Source organism: Melozone crissalis, unplaced genomic scaffold, assembly GCF_028551555.1.
Source record: "Melozone crissalis strain CALT ecotype California unplaced genomic scaffold, PUWL_Pcris_2 ptg000036l_1, whole genome shotgun sequence".
In the NCBI taxonomy this organism is placed as follows: Eukaryota; Metazoa; Chordata; class Aves; order Passeriformes; family Passerellidae; genus Melozone; species Melozone crissalis.
Genome location: NW_026535814.1, coordinates 1,174,675 through 1,193,813, shown reverse-complemented (window position 1 = coordinate 1,193,813; position 19,139 = coordinate 1,174,675). Strand labels below are relative to the sequence as shown.

The window sequence follows — 19,139 nt, the reverse complement described above, 5'->3', positions numbered from 1 at the left end:
TCTATGAGCTGTTCCAGAGCATCTCTGTGGACCTCGACACAGCCGTTCCTAGGGCTGCACACCGCGTACTCACGCACTGCATCTCCCTTCAAGTATCCTAACTAAACTTAAATGCCCTCTCCAAGAAGCGGAAACGTGAGTGTGTTTCTGACCGGGGGACCGCTGTCCGCTCTTACTTTTTTTTTTTTTTTTTCGTGCATTCGGGCACTCGTGCTGAATTCCCTCGGTTCGCTCGGGGCTGGCGTTTGGATCCTCACAGAGCTCTCTTTGTCCGCCAGGTCTCCGAAGGCTGTGCCGGCAGGGAATGCCCGCCTGCCCAGGGCCGCTGCGGGGCTCTCCCCGTGGAAACATACCGTAGAAGTCTGCAGCTGAGAACGGCAGAGCGCCTTCCCTCTCCCTGGAGCCAAGCGCCGGGGGGAACATAGGCTTGTTATCATATCTATAAATATTTATATGGATGGATGCATACATATGCATACACAAGCATACACACACATGTGTCTGTGTAAGGGCATCTGTAGGGTGTACATATGTGTATGTATATGTTTAGTAATTTTTTAGCGTCGCTCCTCCCACCGCCAACCTCCACAGCAGCCCCCTCCCCTCCGAGGGACGCCGTGTGTACCCGACCCAGAGTGAGGGGCCAGCACGACATCGGCCCCCCTCAGTCACACCCCACACGCCCCCAGACAGGGGCTAGAGCAGGGATGAGCCGTCCTGCCATCCCCTCACTCTGCATACCTCTCTCTATCCCTCTATTCCTCCTCCATCTCTCCTTCCACCCCTCCCTCACAGCACACCTCCCGTTCCGGCGCTAACTCAAACTTCTTCCCGTCGGGCCCCGCACCCTAAAAGCTAGGTGGGGCTTTTACTGGTGTTTTCATGCTGTTCTCAAACCCGGAGAGACAGATGAGAGGGGGCAGAAGGAAACGGCAGTGCTTTAGGACATCTTCCTCCCAGTGACGAGAGGTCATGCTACAAGTTCGCCTTACAACAGGAATGGGAAGAGTGTTTTTTGTTAATACCATTATTTTTCCTGTTTGTTTTTTGGGGGTTTTGTTGTTTGGATGGTGTTGTTTTGTTGGTTTTTTTTTTTTTTTTTTTTTTTTGGTGGTGGTTGTTGTTGTTGTTTTGCCTGCTGTTGACCGGCTGATTGGTTTTGACAAAAGTTGCACAAAATATCAGTGCCTCCCAGAAACAAGACTCAGATGAGACTGTTCTTCAGAAGTTAACTGGAGGAAAACACCTTAGGAATCTCGACCATTTGCTTCTTCTTCTTTTTTTTTTTTTTTTTTTTAATGTTTCCAAAGAAATGCAAGCTTCCCTTCTTCTCTAGAGAAAAAGTACTCATTGCTCTTCTCTGCACTAGACATTTCTAATTTGTTCTGTCTGTCAGAACGGGACTATGAGAGGTTTTGGTGCAAATTCATTATCTCTGGCAATGCATAACGTATAGTAGGAACTGAAAAAAACCGTGGCAATGGATGAAGAACAATAGAGCTTCAGTTAATCAGCAACAAAAGCGTTGGGGAAATTGGTTCAATTTCAGAGCACGTCCTCCTCAGCAGAGAGGCTGGACTAGACCTTGGCCAAACCCCCAAAATCTTGCAGAACCTCACATACAACAGTTCACTTTCTACTCCAGGGTGTGGGCAAAAGTGTGGAAAAAGAAAAAAAAAATGGCAAACCCAAGCCAACTTTCTCCATTTCTCCCCCGTTTTCATGGATGGAAGATTTTAAACTATTTTAGAGTCGTTGGAGCAAGAACAACACCATGGATCTAAGGGATACTTTTAAATAGAGATGGAGAGGGGAAACACTTGAATTTCTGGAGACCTGAAAGAGCTTTTTCTGCTCCTAGGGGCCTTGGCTGTGGGAATCTTTGTTTGCCACCAGAGGGTCAGCTCACCCCCCTACATGTGGGGTAAAAATCACTCCCTGATAAAGGCGAAGATATGTAAGTACTGCAGTGTTTATGTATGTGTGTGTGTGTCCTGAATTCCCTGCAAAATTTGGGTGCTGGACCCCCGACAGATGCAGATTTCCCGGGTAGCCGGAGCGGGTCGCTCGGCTGCCTTCTCTCACTCTCGGCAAGGGACTTTTGATTAACAAGGCAGGGTTTATGACTAGACACAGTGGCTTACACCGGTGAGCCGATTTTGTGTCTGTTGCTAAACCTGTTGGTCACCGGGCTGTATTTAATTGCGGGAAATGTTAATTATCTAGCAGACGGCCAGCGGATGCTGAGCAGCTGTGGCTTCTCGGGGAGTTTTTTTGCAGTGCCTGGTTGCCCTCGGAAGATGTGCAGGCACAAGAGCAAACACAGAGTTGAAGAATAGCAGTTAACAAATCACACAAACAAACCACACAAACAAACAAACAAACACCCGAAAAAGTGTGTGGAGTGGGAGGGGGGTGGGGGCGGTGGAGGAAAGAAATGCAGAGGGAAAAGAAAAAAGAAGGGGAGGGAAAAGATAAGCCAGAGGCATCTCTTGCAGCTAGTCAGGGTGCAAAGGATTGCTCGCAGCAGTTAGTCCATCTGCTGCCTCTCACGCAGTGGACCATCACTTCTCGGGTTTTCCAAAATCTATCCCTGCCAAAATGGCTCTGCTCAGCACAGGAACACATCTGGCAAGGGAGTGTCGGGACAGGACAGTTCCAATGGAGTTGCAGGAGGGCCAGTGAGGAGCTGCCTGGCCACTCACCCTGGCCCGAGGGTGCCCCTCTGCATCCCCCTGTCCTTTCCAGCAAAACAATGTCATCCTTCAACAACCGCAGTCCACTCGTGTCCATCGGGTGAAACTGCCTCATCGCAACATCTAAGAACAGCGTTGCTGCCTGGGAAATAACAACAGCAGCAACAACAACAACAACAATAACAACAATAATTGTTAGTTGAGGCTGTTGTGATCGATATAATGTGATGAAAACCAGCAACTTACATTGTATTTATTTACCCCCGCGGCCCTTGATAAACTTGCAGAGATGTAAATATAGACTATGCCTTCCTAGTAATTCTGGTTTCAGGACATCATCAATCAGGAAATGTGGGAAATCTGTGGGAAATGTGGCAGGAAAGTGCTGATATAATATATTTTGCCTTTTTTGAGCTGAAGGCTAGGAGGCTAAAGGCCTCCAACATTTATTAAGTAACTGGCTGCTTATAGCACAAAAATCCCAGATCTGCCTCTACAGTTTCCATCCCAGATCTGCCTCTACAGTTTTCTCCCCTTCTGTTCAGGAGCCCCAAATAATATTTTTAGCCTTTTATTTTTAAGTGTAATTCTTCAGAAATAACAATGAAGTTTAAAATACACATATTAATATATTATATTATATTATATTATATTATATTATATTATATTACATTACATTATATATAATATTTCTGGTAAATATTGATTACCGTCTTTAACCCTGCAGATACAGGAGTATATCACTCATATCTGTTTTGTGTCATCTTAAATCATTTGCAGGGAATGTAACTAGTTTTTTCCACCTTTAATCTAGGGTCAAGTGTTTTAGTGATTTATCTAATAATCCCAAAAGTTAATATACTCAGTGCCTTCTAATCACATAGATTTATCCATTCGTATATATTTCTGGAACAAGATGTTTAAATGATCCTTTGCTTTTTAGGGGGCTATTTTTCAGGTTTAAACAACTCACACACAGGTAGTTACAGTTGCAACAAGAAATGGTAATCTTTGTTTGTTTTTTTTTTTTTTAATAAAAGTCAGATGATATTGTATACATTACCAACAGAAAACATATCCTTTAACAGCACATGGTTTCCACGTGTAAACTGACTGTTTGGGGGGTTTGATTTTTCTTTTCCTGTGACTTTGAATTCTTGATACTTTGTCTTTTCACCATCAGAATTTGGATTTGTACCTTTTTGCATACTCTATGTTTAATGTAAGAGAAGTATAATCTGTTGCTTGTAAAATGAAATTGTGGTCACAAAAGAAATTGTAAACCACCTTCATTTGAGGGTGAGGCAGTTGAATGACTTACCTGAATGGGAGAAAAGGGATGCTGCTCTACAGAGAAAAATGCCTTGGAGTCTACTGGCATGCCACAATGTTTACATGAATTTTGTCATAATTTAGTGCAAAAAGGGAATTTATGCAACACACTTCTTATGTATGTCACAGCAGCTTAAGTGGGGCTCCTGTGAGTCCTCCCAAAGAAGGTGGTGTGGCTGGAGATAGGATGGGGGTCTGATTGCAATAATTAGAGAATCATAAGCGTTCCTCTTTAAAGTCAATAGACATGGTTTGCTCTTAAGGAATCCATACAGGATGTTTCTTTTTTATGTCACAGCCATCTGGAGACCTATAAAAAGATTAGAAAACAAGCCATTAGCAGGAATTTGCTAGGGAGCTAGAAGGAAAAAGTCAGTGTCTTGTATTCCATAACTTCCAATAAGCAGCTATTTCTACAGTGACTTTGGAATAAGTAAGTTTCATACAACTATGTAAACTGGAAGAGAGTGGGCAGTGTTAACAGCTGCTTTTGACAATCCAGGTGATGTTTTGGACAGAATTTTCACAACTGTGCTTTTCTTAAACTTTCGACATGCTAGGCAACAATCCAGTTTTAGAAAAGTGCTTTACAACTGCTGAAAATATTTTCATATTCAGAATAAGCAAAAAGTTAAACTTATTATGATTTTGAGGCTCTTGATGTCTCAGAGCTCGAAAATGTAATTGGTAATAAGACTAATGAACAGCTGGGTCATAACCACCACATTGCCTCTTTTGATGTGCTTAGGCTCCAATGATTAATCAACAAAATATGTCAGGTGAATTGCAGTTACTTCCAAAGTTAGTGTGTAAGTGAGGCTGTGAAAGAAAGCTTGGTGTTTTAGAGATATGCTTTGTCTCTTTGAAAAAACACCAATTTACATTAATGTATCTTACATTTAAATCTGGTCGTGTGACAGCTGGTGACACGCATGCATTTAACTTGTACGTATGCATCTGTGTTAATATACACATATGTACATATGCAATTGTATGTAAGCATAGATGCACAGACACCCACACATATGCAAGGATCACTTGTAATTTCATGCCTCTGACTGAAAGAATTTAATGCATAGGCTCACAAACCTGTCCTGTGCAACACATGCTTGATCACCAACAAAACTGCCCTTAGTTATTGCCACAAAAAAAAATCTTTTGCCTATCTGCCAACTCAGAAAAACTCATATAAACTCATTAGAACTTTGTATATTAATCAAGGTGATTGTGTGCCTCTGGTTGCTTCAGATACCTGATTCAGTTGACCCTGTTATGCCTGAACAATCCAAGAGAAAGTGAAGGAACTCAGTAAGACATAACACAGCATCATAAAAATTCTAACCATTTTTGTGCCAGTTCTGAATTTTCATCAAAGAACACTGCCACAAGTAGGTCTTATGTATCCCAGGTAAAAAAACTCTGTTCTTTTTCCTGGTGGCAAAAACCCCAGTCTATACCAGGATATATAATACCTGTTTACAACAGAAGTGCTTAGCTTCAAAGTCTTAGAATCTGAAAACACAAGTAAATTGGTAATGTCCCGCAGAATTCAGATTCAGCAGTTAGTAGATTAGCAATGTCTGTGTGCTACTTCTTGGTGGCAGTATTAATTTTGGGTCGTGTCTTACAAATAGGATTTTCCCCCCATTTTCATGTTTTCTGTAATTGCAATAAAAATAGGCTTGTTGATACAGTTGTTGTTTTACAGTGTCACCACATATACCTGCATATATATTTTAACACAAACACAGACACATGCACCTAGACTGACACATGTACATATGGCTCCCCTGTGCACACACAAGGGAACATAAGCTTTATCATACAAGCAAGCCCTGTAGCTGACATAGAGTATCAACAACTTCAGTTTAACCCCTTGAATTTAAAAAAATCGACCTAAAAAATAGCAATATATGTAAGTGCAGGTTAATTTACAAACAAATGCATTTAAATGCTGTGTGACCCATAGACTGTGATTGTACGTTTTATTTTGCGGCTTAGAAAAGTAGCAGCATGAATTTTAGTCTCGTACTCCTTTAAGAGTTCTGAGCAGTCTATAGTCTGTCTGATGAATTTTTTTATATGTATCTTACACTGAACACAGCACACAAGAGCTGTTGAAGTGCATTTATTAATTTCAATAGTAAACATGGTAGATCACAGTGAGAAGGTTCATTTTATCACATATACTCAAGAGACCTTTAATGTTTGCACTTGAAAAAATTCTATAGAAATGATATTGTTAAATAATTCAAAGTACAATGTTCTCTTAGCGGGGGGCTGGGAGGGAAGGAGGAAGAGCTGAGAGACTTAAATCCTGAAACTCTACATCCTCATCAAGACTTTTCTCTGTCTGTTCCATGAGTAACACCAGCATGCAGTTCTTTTCTCTTAGTACGAGGTCAATAAAAAGAAACGATAGATCAGCTTTTTTTTTTAAGGCGTTTTGTCAGATGATGCATGGTCTTAGTAAATATTGCTGCAATGTTCACCTGTGTTGCATTCTAACACAGACACAGAAACACACACAGGCTGGGAGGAAGTGGGGGGTGGGAAGAAGGGCGGAGAGAGGTTATAGAAGCTACAGAATACGCTGAGCCTGCTGCTTGCAGCTTCCTGCACAGACAGGCAAAGGAGAACGCCTCGCACAACTGTCCCGCTGTAAATACCTGAACCACCATGCGCGCCAAGCACGACAGAGATGCGGAGTAAAAATAAATACACACCTCTTCTCTCCCCAAAGAAACTAAACAAAAAAAAAAAAAAAAGTCCCTCACAGACACATAAGGACAGGGCAAATTGTCGGTGTAATTACACATCGACTCATTGCGTAGCACAGCCCCCCTCCCGGCTTTCCAGCGCAAGGCCCCGCTCCCCGCCGCGGCATCCCTTCTCACCAGCGGGGCTGCCCTAGGAGAAGCGCAGCAGCGCTCCCTGGGGTCGGACAGGCTGCTTACCGTCCCCGTGAGAGTCCTCTCTCCCAGCCTCTGGATTTTAGAGCGGTCTGTGCTGCGGAGGAGGAGAAAGGTAACGGCGGCGGGCGGATCCCGCACCAGGGCGGCGGAGGCGGCGATGCTGGAGGCCAGACCAGACTCGGTTCCGGCGCCGGCCGCTGGTGGCTCATGCATATCAATAGCCGTGTGTACTCATAGTTTCTCATGACATCATCATTATCTTGGTCTCTCGCGGTCCAGGACCTCTGACCTTGCCGGGCTGGCCCACATTTTGGCACTGAAAGCCCTCCAATGATGGCCCTTTTCTCCTTCTTTCAGACCGGGAGCAGCAGCAGCCGGCAAGACCGCCGTCTTCTTCTGCCCAGCTTTAGGAGCTCCGAGAAAGGGCGAATCCCCCCCTTCCAAAATACACACGCAGGCAAGGTATTTGCAATCAAGCTGCCACCATTTGGCAAAGAGCTCTATGCCGTATACAATGTAAGCAGCTCCGGAGCCGCATCCTCGAATCATCTTGTTACTTCCTACTGAAATGGATTTTCCCCACCTTCTTGTTCCTCCTTACACTGCGCTGGAACTTGCCGAAGGCTTTTCACCTTTATAGAGGCTAAGGTGTCTTTCATGGAAACGAAGCGATTCACAATGCAAATAGGGGCCTGTAAAGGAATGGATGCTCCTCTCTCTTAATGCAGCTTGACGCAACTTAATAGCTGGTTTTATTTTCTGTTATTAAGAGACGAATTGATGGCTACCTTTGCCGGAAATTACTGGCTGAAACAAAAAGTTCGGAATAAACTTTGAAGGCAAGGGGTCGTTGTGTAGCTGCACATACATACAGAAATAATTACATAAAAGGATGAGATTTTAAAGCAGCGCTAGTGCTCATGGAGGAAAAAATACTTTTGCCAGAAAGAATCTGGATTGTAGCAAGGACAAAAAAAAAAAAAAATTCTGAGGGAAGTGAGTTGTTATCTTTGGTTATCTAGCTGTATGAGTGTTTTGGTCTTCATAAAGCTAGATAACCGAAAGTAAAAACTCCTTCAAGATCATCGTACAGTGTGTGAAAATGAAAGACTGCTGCAAGAGAGTAAAAATCAAAAAGGGTCAGAAATGCTAATTGAATCTAACATTTTTACAGCTAAAGATGAGACTGGAGAAAGTTAAATGGCATACTTATTCCAAAATACGAAGTTGATGGCACACTTATCCCAAAATATGAAGATGTTGCATGGCACAGAATGGATATTCACCCGCTGCAGAGAGAACATGGTACTGATGGTAAACAATGTATATGCAACTATTGCTGTGGAATAAATAAATAAAGAGAAACCAAGAACTGTCAGCATTAAACCCGACTAAGAGGATATTTTTTTCATTTTGCAAAGTAATTCATTGCAATGGAATGGCCTCAAAAAATAAAGGTGGTAGTTGGTGATGAAGATGGTGGTGCTGATGATAGAGAGCTGACTACTGAACTGAGGAAAAATAAAACTCAAATACAACAACAAAAGCAACAGTCCAACCTAAACCTGTCTGTGTGCATCTGAGACACAGCATTGAGGTTAATTTCAAATCATGTGAAAGCAGGCTTTCAGAAAAAGTTTACACTGAAGTACAGGCAAGCTTAATGATTTATATCTACTTAGAACTCGGTGGAGTTGCACAAAAATGGAGAAAAAAAGTAATGGCCGATTTTCATTCCTCTATTCAAAACGCGAGCATAGATGCTTCTCTGTTTCGAGAGGGTTTCCTTGAGGAAGCTACTGAAGCAGAAAGACATGATGGAGACGAGATCGCCCTCCCCCCGTCAATATGTGGAAGAATGTTTTATGCCTTGCTCTGCACCTAGCATTGGAAATGAAAGTGACATTTACTCCAAAACCCACGTGTGCGCCTCCTCTCTTTTTGTTTAAGGATGATCAGGTCTATCCTGAAAACAGCTCTGGCATCCCATACCGAAATAATTAGGACGTATACAGACCTGACAAAAACATGGAGAGGAGGGGAGGGGAGGAGGTGGAGAAGCGGAGGGTCTGTCTTGCCTAATTGATTCCGTTAAACGACGTGCCGGAGATGTGAACGGCTGGGCGCTCCCATTCCCACGCTCGGGGCAAATGGCAGCGCCGCGCCCCGGCGGTCGGTGACAGACAGCGCGGCGGGGGCCGGGGCCGGGGAGCCCGCTCCGACACCCGCGAGAGCATTTCCCACCCACTGCTATCCCAGAAATGCCGGACGAAGGGACGGGGCTGCAGAACAGGCCCGCTTCCCCCGCCGTGCCCGCCGAGGGAGAAGGGCGGAACTTGCGCCCGAGCGGAACTCGCTCCCTTCTCCCGCGGAGGTCGCAAGGGGACGCGGGTTTTGGTCCCGATGTAGGAAGGGAAGGTCAGGGCAGATGTGTCGGGATGCAAACAGTCTTGTGTTTTTAACAAATATTATCATTGTAATGACGGCTGTTTAGGCACCTCTTGCAGTGAAACTGAGGGGGATTCATTGCTCAGGGTTACGTATTTTCTTTGGACTTGACCTAAGGGTTTGTCCAGAGGCACGCTCGAATGTGTTACTGAGTTGGTAACCGAACGTTCTCCGCTGCAGATTAAAATAAGATCAGAGATAAGGGAGTGTGGGTCAGCGGTGTCCATCCGTCTGGGGCAAAACCTTTGCTCGCCGCTCTTTATAATTATTTAATTTACTTTGTTTTTTCGCTTCGTTGTTGAACTGCTTATAAAAAACATTGGTTTGGGGCTTATACTGGGAATATTTACCTTCACGCCACACATTGCACTGTAAGAAGGATGGAACAAGGATCCAGCTAGCGTGTTTTGGAAGCAGCAGGAGCACTGTGTAGCAAAACCAAAGAATTTTGCCTAAAAAGTTAGACCATCCGCTCTGTAGCTGTTAAAATAACCTTTGTTTCGGCCGGAGGGTGCTCCCCGTGGTCCTCGGCAGTGCCGGCTGGGACCCCGGCTAGGCTTTTTTGAGGTTAAACCTTTGTTTTGTCTGCGCTACGTATGCTCAAAGTTTTACTGCTGCAGAGCCCGGTGAGGGGAGCTGTGTTTATTTACATCAGAGCTGTGTTTGAGCAGCCGGGCTTTCAACGCAGAGTGCCCGCCTCTCATTTAACTGCTTGTCTAGGGGTGCCATTTACCTCGAGCCATTGTCCACTACAATTAATATTTACATGACAAAGTGCGCGGTCTTGTTTCTTAACGAGCTTCAATAAAGGCGATAAGCTGTTTTCTGGGGAAACCCCTTGTTTACTTAGGCATGAATGGGGTTAATTTACTTAATTTACTTAAGATCTTGCTTGCGTCTAGGTCTTCGTTGAAAATTTGTGAAAGAAAACATCAGAGAAAAACAGCAGCATTATAATCGCGTGTTTGCCATTGTCATCTTAAATGGTTTTTTATCTTAATAACGTCACGTGATTATGAATCAATAAAATATTATTGGCTATTACTACTATTACTGCCCTTACTCCTCCTCTTCTTCAGGAGCAGAGACCCATTTCTCTGCATCTTTTTTTCTACAGAGTAAACTTCTGACTTGGGGAAAGAGAGCATGTGGAAATGTGGTAGCAGGCCCTTAATTTTATGCTTTAACAGGCTCACGCAGCCAGTAACTAGGAAAGGTAATCCTTCCCTAGAATTATCGACCTGTTACGTGTTGTTCCCTCAAAGCTTGTGTGGAAAAAAAAGTCACTCTATCAACCAAAGAAAAAGTTTTATGTTACGGGAAATGAAACCAAACCCAAAGCCAAAAAGTGGAACTATAAGTGGGCATTTCTCTCCAAGCCAGTTCTAGCACTGAAGGAGACCGGATCAAGTTTATTTAGCATACCAGTGCATTGTAAAACAGTTGGAAGGTAGTTGCAGGTTGTGTGAGTATGCATGTTAACTAGCAGGGATTGGGGCTTATTCTTTGTGAAAAGAGAACAGCAGATTGCTGTGCAAGGCCAATGTTAAAAAGGCAGCTGAATTTAACACCATCTGGAAGAAAAGATCCCTTGACGACTTTCTCACACTGTCAGACAAAACTGGTGTCTCTTGTTCTGTGTCCTTGTCTATGCAACCACACAATACTGAGTCATTATACTTTTGCTGAGAGAAAATTTGAGAACACATTATGGGTAACTGGTGAATGACCAAGTTTCATTATACCCGCTTAAGTCGATTGAAATCTACGTCTAGAGCTATGAATGGCAGCATTGTTTTCCTCAACAGGGCTGTACTAAATGTCAGCACGATGTAAAGAAAAACTTGAAGTCTGCAAATAACTTACCAGATCTCAATTATAATATTTTCCCACACTAAAACTAATATCATTGCTAGTGCCTACAATGCATGAAATACAACAAAAGAAGGCAGAAAAAAAAAATGAGTTCATTTACAAGTTTTTTCAGCCAGACAAACACTTTAATTTTCTTACAATGACTTCAGCACATAGAACTGGATAATAATTTCGTTAAAATTTCAAGCAACCAAACTGCTTGTTACGAAATTTAAAAAATAAATTGTGCAAACTAACGTGTTTATTTTAACCCTCCAGTTTAGGACTGGTAAAATATTAGTAGATGTACTTTACAGTACACAGATCTCTTTGTATGAGTGTAGCAGATGATTTCTTCTTTAATGTTAAGCAGAAATGGCACAAACAAAGCCATGAGAAATGTATTTCTTCAGGTGCTGGAGGAAATCCACCTGGGCATCTCAGTGTTTGCACAGGTATCAGAAGGACAGTTTTCAGTTCTGTCATTTTTTAACTACTACTTTTTAACCTCACTTTATAATGGTTTCTGAGTGCTGTTCAGGTCAGTCTTCTGCTTATGATTCATGCACAGTGAAGACTATGAAACGGCTCAAAGGCATGGTGAAGAGTTAGTTGTGTGTGCTTTGTTAGAATGTGTTTTAAACCTAGGTGACCATGATTCTGTCTGCATTTCATAAAGCACAGTACAGTTCCTGACATAAAAACTTGAAATGATGAGCAACTACCCTTATGCTGAGTAACACATCTCTTCAGCAGCTGCACTTGCTGCATTTCTCAGCAGTTCCATCACTGCAGCCCTGGACACTGGGAATGCTGGTGCATGGGGCAGGCAGAGGACTGGTGGGGTAACTGGGCAGGTGTCGGTGCTAGATAAATTATTTTTTGACTTGGTCATGCAACCACTCATGAATGAGGGGCAGCTGGGGCCATCTGGATCGGGAGCAGAAGCAGGGCAACGGCAGGCAGGTGATGGGGAGGTTTAAAGAGAAGCCAGTCCTTCACTAGTGCCCTGCCTGCTGAACAAAAGCTGGCACCTGTTGGAGGAGGGAGTTCCTTTCACAACCAAAGTGTTGTTTGTATGAATGGATATATTCATCACCACACCCCTACTTTCCTGAACTTGCCATTAATACGCAATAGCATCGGGTAGATTCATTATTTTTGTTTCAAATAAATTGTGAAATATTTTGTTTTGTAGAGAAGCCAAGGACACACTGCCTGTGAGCCAGATTTCTCCCTTCCCATCTGAATTAAAAACAGTTTTCTGACTTCTTTTGGCTAAAAGGAGAGGTATATGTGCATAGCTGTCCCGCAGACGCACTATTTCAAAAGGTCACTGAAATTTTTAAAGCATGCCCCACTTCCAAAGACTGCTCACCCTGGAGTAAGCATATTTATTACCCCTTACATCCTCCATTATTTTAATTTAGAAGAAATAAAATGCCAGACTTTGACGATTACATTTTCTATTAAACAGCAAGTGCATGAGGTAAATATTAGGGCATTTCTTATCACCTTTTCTGTGAGTCTGAAAGGAGGAGAAAGGAGCCCTTTGATTGTGCTGTTGCTTGTCAATAGTGCCTGTTTTGTTCTTCCTGAAGCTCTCATTGGTGTATAAACATATAATTATAGACACACATTTGTGTATGTATACATATACATCCATAGTTTATGGTATAGAGCTGGCGTGACCTTGTCAAGGTCACATGGATGAACTTGTGTCATCCCCTTTGTGGAGATCAGGACTGAGTCTGACACCAAGCTGTACAGACTTATTTTAGGGATGTATGCAGTAATGCAGTGGAAAGGGAATGTTCAGTCTATGTCTTTAAATCTAATGCTCAAAAAACCTATTTTCCCCATAATTCCGTGCTACTAATGCTAATCCACGCTTGCGGAGGTGGGGAAGGGACAGGAGGGGACGGAAATTCCCCTGGCAAACGAAGAGGTTGCGCTCGGCCCGCGGGTTCTCTGCCAGGCCGCACGTCCCTCCCCGGTTCCCCAAGCTGATCCTGCTGGTTCGAAGCGCAAGCCACCGACCCGCATCCGCAGCGTCCGCAGTCTCAGCCCAGCCGAGGCGATGCCGCAGTCCGGTCGCCGTGCTCCGATCACGCTCGACGACCGCTCCGATTGGAGTTTTCCAGGAGAGCGGTGGCGGCGCGCATGGGATGGGCGGGAAGCGGCGGGTTGCGCCGATGCGTGCTCCGTGCCTCTCCTCTTCCCGCTCGCACCGAGCCGGTGTCCCCTCGCCCGGCCTCATTGCTCCTGCCCTGTCTCCGACCGCAGGGCTGCATTACCGCCATTAATTGCTGTAAGTGACCACCTCTAATTAGCGCTGCCCGCCGAGGAGCCGCCGCTGGAGGCAGCCAGAGCTCTCTTCCCCCCCTCTGCCGAGTAACTGAGGTATTATCGCGACTGATCCACCGCGCCGGTGTGCTCCTCCGACAAGGGAGATTCGGAAAAAAGCAACCAAGTCCAGGTCTTAAGTACTTACTAAAGCCAGTTAATGACATCGTGCATGGATATTTTAACTTGTTGTAAGTCACAGAAAAGATTAAGGAGAAATCATGCTACGCAGGTCTAATGATAGCATCTTGGCTCCGCAGCACTGTCAGGTGCGGCTCAACCCACCTGCTCTGCATACGCCACTAAAAGGCTCCTTGGAGGCCCCTGCTGTCACCTCATACCCAAGGTGCTTTGCTGTTTAATTAAAAATCCATAACTGACTCTGAAATTTCTGTGCCTGGCCTACACCATAAAAACACATTTTAAAGGTGGTTTGTGCTAGAATGGTAAACACTTGTATTTAATGTATGGGATGCACTGAGTTAAGGGCAGAACTGATCTTTCTCCTTCAGGTGTAGATGCTTTATTGCCATATTTCTCAGTTCCTTCAGCTTTTACTAAAATCTGAAGCACAGAATCATAGAATGTCCTAAGTTGGAAGGGACCCACAAGGATCATTTAAGTCCAGCTTTTGGAACTGGCCAGGGCAGGCCCAAGATTAATAGTGATTGGGTATTCACTCTTCCTCAATGCTGATTATTCAAATATCTGTGCCAAAGTGTAGTGTGTGATAAGAACCCAGATATTTTTGCTTAATTACTATTATGGTTTTGATGGTACTGTGAGGTGGGTGAGCAGGGTTGCAGAAGGGAGCAGATCAGCGCACCAACTTAATAAATAAAGTAAGGAAACTGCCAGTGCACAGGGAATTGTGATAAGGAATCACCTTCTGCTTAGCCTTTTGACCTCTAGTTTGTACATCAGTATGGGGAAAGTAGTAGCCAGGTCAAAATGAACTTTATAAGTAAATGAGTATGTGAGACAGTCAGCAGTTTGTCTTCTTTAAAGTCTTAGAATAGTTTGTTGGGAAAAAGTAATATTTTGTGCTTTGGGTCAAAACTTGGTAAATCTATCTGTGATTCATATAGGAGCAGCATTTTACCTTTTGAAAAAGAACCTGTATAGTCTGAATGAGATAATTTTTCCTTCAGAATAAGCTCTGTGTCAATTAAAAGGGGCATTTAATAGTTATTTAACAATTATTTTTTTAAAAAATATGTCTCTTAATAATATCAGTTGACTGAAAGGAACATTAACATAAAAAATACTCCAGCATCCCTGTCATGTAGAATACTATCTTTAAGAAACAAGATTTTAGGGTGCAATAAAATAATATAATTATCATCAGAATAACAGTACTGGTTTAATGTAATTGGAATCTAACCTACAATAACCTTGTATGAGAGAGCTGGAGTGAGTAACAGAAAACCTGCGCAGAAAGGATGGTATCGCACATATGCAGTCTCCTGCCATCTAATTCAGCAGCAGTTGTGGTAGACCAGAAAAGGTAAAATTAGTTTTCTTTTTAAAATTAGTGCTCTCTCTCTATATATATATATGAATTACTCTCTTTTGCCATTTTCTATCACAGAAAGCAATTGCTGCTGTATCATGTCAGAATTCACTCTAGGTGTGTCGGAAGGTACAGGCTGGTGGTGGTACAGGCTGAAACAGAGCAAGAGATAATTTTTCACTTATTTCTCACTTTGGAAAATTGTTTCAAGATAGACCACTTCTCTATGGCTGTAATTAGTGTAAGCATACATTGTAGAGATCCCTCTTCAGCTGAATACTTGGGATTTTATGTGTTACCAATATCTTACCACTGGATATAAATATATTGCAGGAAATTTATGAATATTAAATTTATGTCTTCCTCTAAATTCCCATAATTCTCATATGGCTGGGCTCATATAACAGCTAAGCAGATCCTTTTTTATATACATGGACATCTGGCGTATACAAACTCATAGCTTTGAATCTGGAAACCTACAATCTGCACCGTCATGAAGTGAGTTTACTATGTTCCATCATATCCATATGCTCTACCTCATTTGTCTCCAAAAGGTCCTTTCCAGCTTAGTTAGTTTAGTGATTCTCTGATTCTATGACTTCATGTGCTGAGGCAATATTCATCGTTGACACAATTCCATAACACAGTTATCAGAAGTAAGTCACCTCTGAACCTAGACTGTGAGTAATGACAGAATCAAAAATTTCCATTTTTCCCTGCATTGTTCTTTACCCCTGATGATTAATAAGATAGACTAAACTACAAAAAATCAAGCAACCATTTAATGATACTACAATTAAATTGACATTTCCCACAATAGTTGGAGAGAGACTCTAGGATGATATTATAAATTGTATTTTAGTTTGTTTTCTTCCAGTTTTGTAGGAAGAATATTTCCTATAGAATAATTTAATTCCTAGTCTGTGTGCAAATATTGGATGTCCTTCTGATGTCTCTCCAGTCTGCTAGATTTGTAAGTGTGATTATGTAAATTTTTTACTGATAAATAAATTATTATAATTGTAGTTGAAATACTCTGGAATTCATAAAACTATTGCATCTAAATAACAGATTATGAATTACTTAATTATTTATCAAGACTAATTCAAAATAAGTGTAGGGAAAAGCATACATTTATTTTTAAGTAGCACTTTTTTTTGCACCAGGTCAAAAAATGTTCCAGATATCAAAAATAAAAAAGAGCAAGAGAACCAAGTTTCCTTCATCAGCTGTAAGAAGTTTGTTTTAGGTTAATAATATTACAACAATGGTGCCATTCTTACTGTAAACATGTTATCAATTATAATATATTTTGGCTAACATATGGAATTTCTATTAGAAGGAGGACAAGAAGGGAAGAGTTAATATGGGTGAAAGGTGAGTGTATGTAACAGTAAGAGAAGAACAGCAGTTTTAAATTACACTGAGGAACAGAGAGGAGATGGCAAGATTTTAGTGGCTATGGATTTAACAAGAGTGTCAGAGATACATCAGTAATTGCAAAATTAAAACAATGGGTTATGTGTGTTTTCTAGTCAGTATTCAGTGCTAAATGTGGAAAGCCTCAATAAACAGCCTGGTGGTTATTAGAAGCACTAGGCTGTCCATTTAGCTACATCTGCAAAAGAACTTTATTTTCAGTGTCATGCAAATTTTAATTCCAGACTGGGTCCTAATCACCCTGTAGAAATCATCACAGGCATCATCAGATCTCAGGGTACACACAATAGCTTTTATTTTCCCTTTTCAGAAAAGACCTTTATCTGGTTGCTAATGAAATACAGGAAATTGATTGTAGAAAACCTGCAGAGGCATACTTACTGTACCAGATGTAGTAAGCCCCACTTGGTGCATTGGCATTTAGCCATTTTATGTAAATTTAGTGAGAAAATGACTCCTGTATATGATCTAATACGCATCAGTAATAACTCGTAATGTCCTCATCTGAGGAAAGAAATTAAAAATTCATTAGAAAACTAGACCAGTGACACTACATTACTAAAACATATTTCAGTGTTTTGCTTACACTAGTGTTCTTATCATGGTGCCTCCATTTCATGGCAAAGAAGATGGAGGAGAAAACATTCAACGTAAAATGTCTGCTGGCACACATCGCTGGATTTGTATGTCACTAAACAATGAAGGAGCATAGCCTTGAATACCAACTATTTAATTAGCACTTTTGCCAGCCATGCATAGAAAACAGCTCATTTACATGTGTCATTCTTACTGGTTATTCCCATAAAAATCTACTGGTTTTTTTAAGTGTATGTCACGTTCTAGTGTGACAACGAAAGAAAATCAAAACATCTGTTATTATTTTAAAAAACCTTGAAATTCAGAAATTGAATTAAAATTTATAAAGTCTTTCTCTCTCTTGTAGGTATATTTTAGTAATTTAACCTTAAGTGTGGCATAAAAGACTGGATACAACTAATCATTAAGAACTTCAAAGGGTAACAGAAAACCTCTAACAGTCTGCAGTTTAATTAAAGGCTATTATTACAAGCCTCTAAAACATACAGCTACATGCAATGACAAGTGGTGACTTCTAAATGCTGCATTTGAAAGGTACCACTCCTGCTCTAAATGCTGCTGATAGACAATGCTGAAACATGTAAATTGTCCCAGGGAAAGACTCCATTTTGAGCATAAATGTGGTACCTTTTTGAAATATTTCTTCGAAAGTATACCATTTTGAAGCATTTTGCTTAGAAATATTAACTTGTTTTGCTGTTGTCTCTCAACACCTGCAAAATGGATAGAGTATCATTGAAGAGATAAGCCAGTTCATAGAAATGAAAGTCAGCCATTTCATCACATTTTTCCTAGAATATGTAACATACAGAAACATTCCCTGGCTGTACACACAAGAAACATAAGATACTATATATAACATAAAGGTTTAATTTCTCAGGGAAATTAAACATGTCAATCCACTTGCAATTATAAAAAAATAAGCTTGTATATATTTTTATGAGTGTTTAATGAGCAGTGTATATTCAAGTTTCTGTAGGAATGTAGTCTATCAAATAAAGGCCTATCAAATAAAAAATATGCTGTACTGACTCTCAGTCATTGAGCCCAATCCTGTAAGGTCCCTGCTTTTCAGGCAGTCTTTGTTGTCTTATAGTGTCTTTTAAATTCAGCATATCCTGTAATTAGGAACTGCTCAAACAGAGTCTTAGGTTCATGCTATCATACATAAAATTGGTATTTCTCATGAATGGATACAATCTCCTCTATTTTCAGTTTTAAACTGTTCGGTTTTTAATGTTTCATCCCTGTAGCTTAGCTCCCTCAGGTGAATCCCAATTCTGTGTCTAACTTGCCACCAGTTACATAGTGTTAAAGATCACAGAACATTTGAATTCTCAAGTACAAAATGATGAGTTAACCCAAAAATAAGCTAAAGAACATGCAATTTTAATGGTCTAATAATTAAAAAATATTAATAATATTCCCCCTCAAAAAAACCCCTTAAATAATTACAGACGCTTTAGTAATTTTAAGAAAGTTTGTTATCTAGGTCTAAGAATACTGAATTTTAATCTGAATGTATTTATTAATTGATAATTTGGAGAATGCAAAGGAAACAACTCAGGTTACTATATTTTGAGATGCTATGAAAACTTGTAGGAAAAGTAAAAGAATTATCATAATCAAAAGAGGTTATCAGTATTTTCTGGAAACCTAGATGTAAGATTTAACAAGTAAAAAAATGGCAATGAGTATGTGAGTGGAAGGAAAAATCTGAAACACAAATAAATATTCAATAGATACAGATACTGAGTAATTGAAAGAGACCAAAGGGTGAAAAGAACAAGTTACAAGGATAAAATGTGATTTAAAAAAATACAAACACAAAAAAAGAAATAGCAGCAATCTCTCATATGCATTGTATTTTAAACCATCCTGTTGGGATCCCATAATTTTGGCATAGGAATATTAGACTATGTAGAATACAACTCGCCATTAAAAAATATGTATAATAAGTCAAATGGAGAAGATGCAGAGAAAAAAATGGAAAAAGCT

At 41.2% G+C, this 19,139-nt stretch overlaps 1 long non-coding RNA gene across 2 annotated transcripts in view; it reads left to right on the top strand.

Annotated features, from left to right (window-relative positions):
* Nucleotides 1–1,105: 1,105 nt before the first annotated feature.
* The window catches only part of LOC128941672 (uncharacterized), a 110,757-nt gene continuing 92,723 nt past the window's right edge, over nt 1,106–19,139 (top strand). For both annotated transcript variants that reach the window (XR_008483569.1, XR_008483570.1), the window contains exon 1: nt 1,106–1,957. This is a non-coding gene — a long non-coding RNA (uncharacterized LOC128941672). The remainder of the gene's footprint in view (nt 1,958–19,139) is intronic.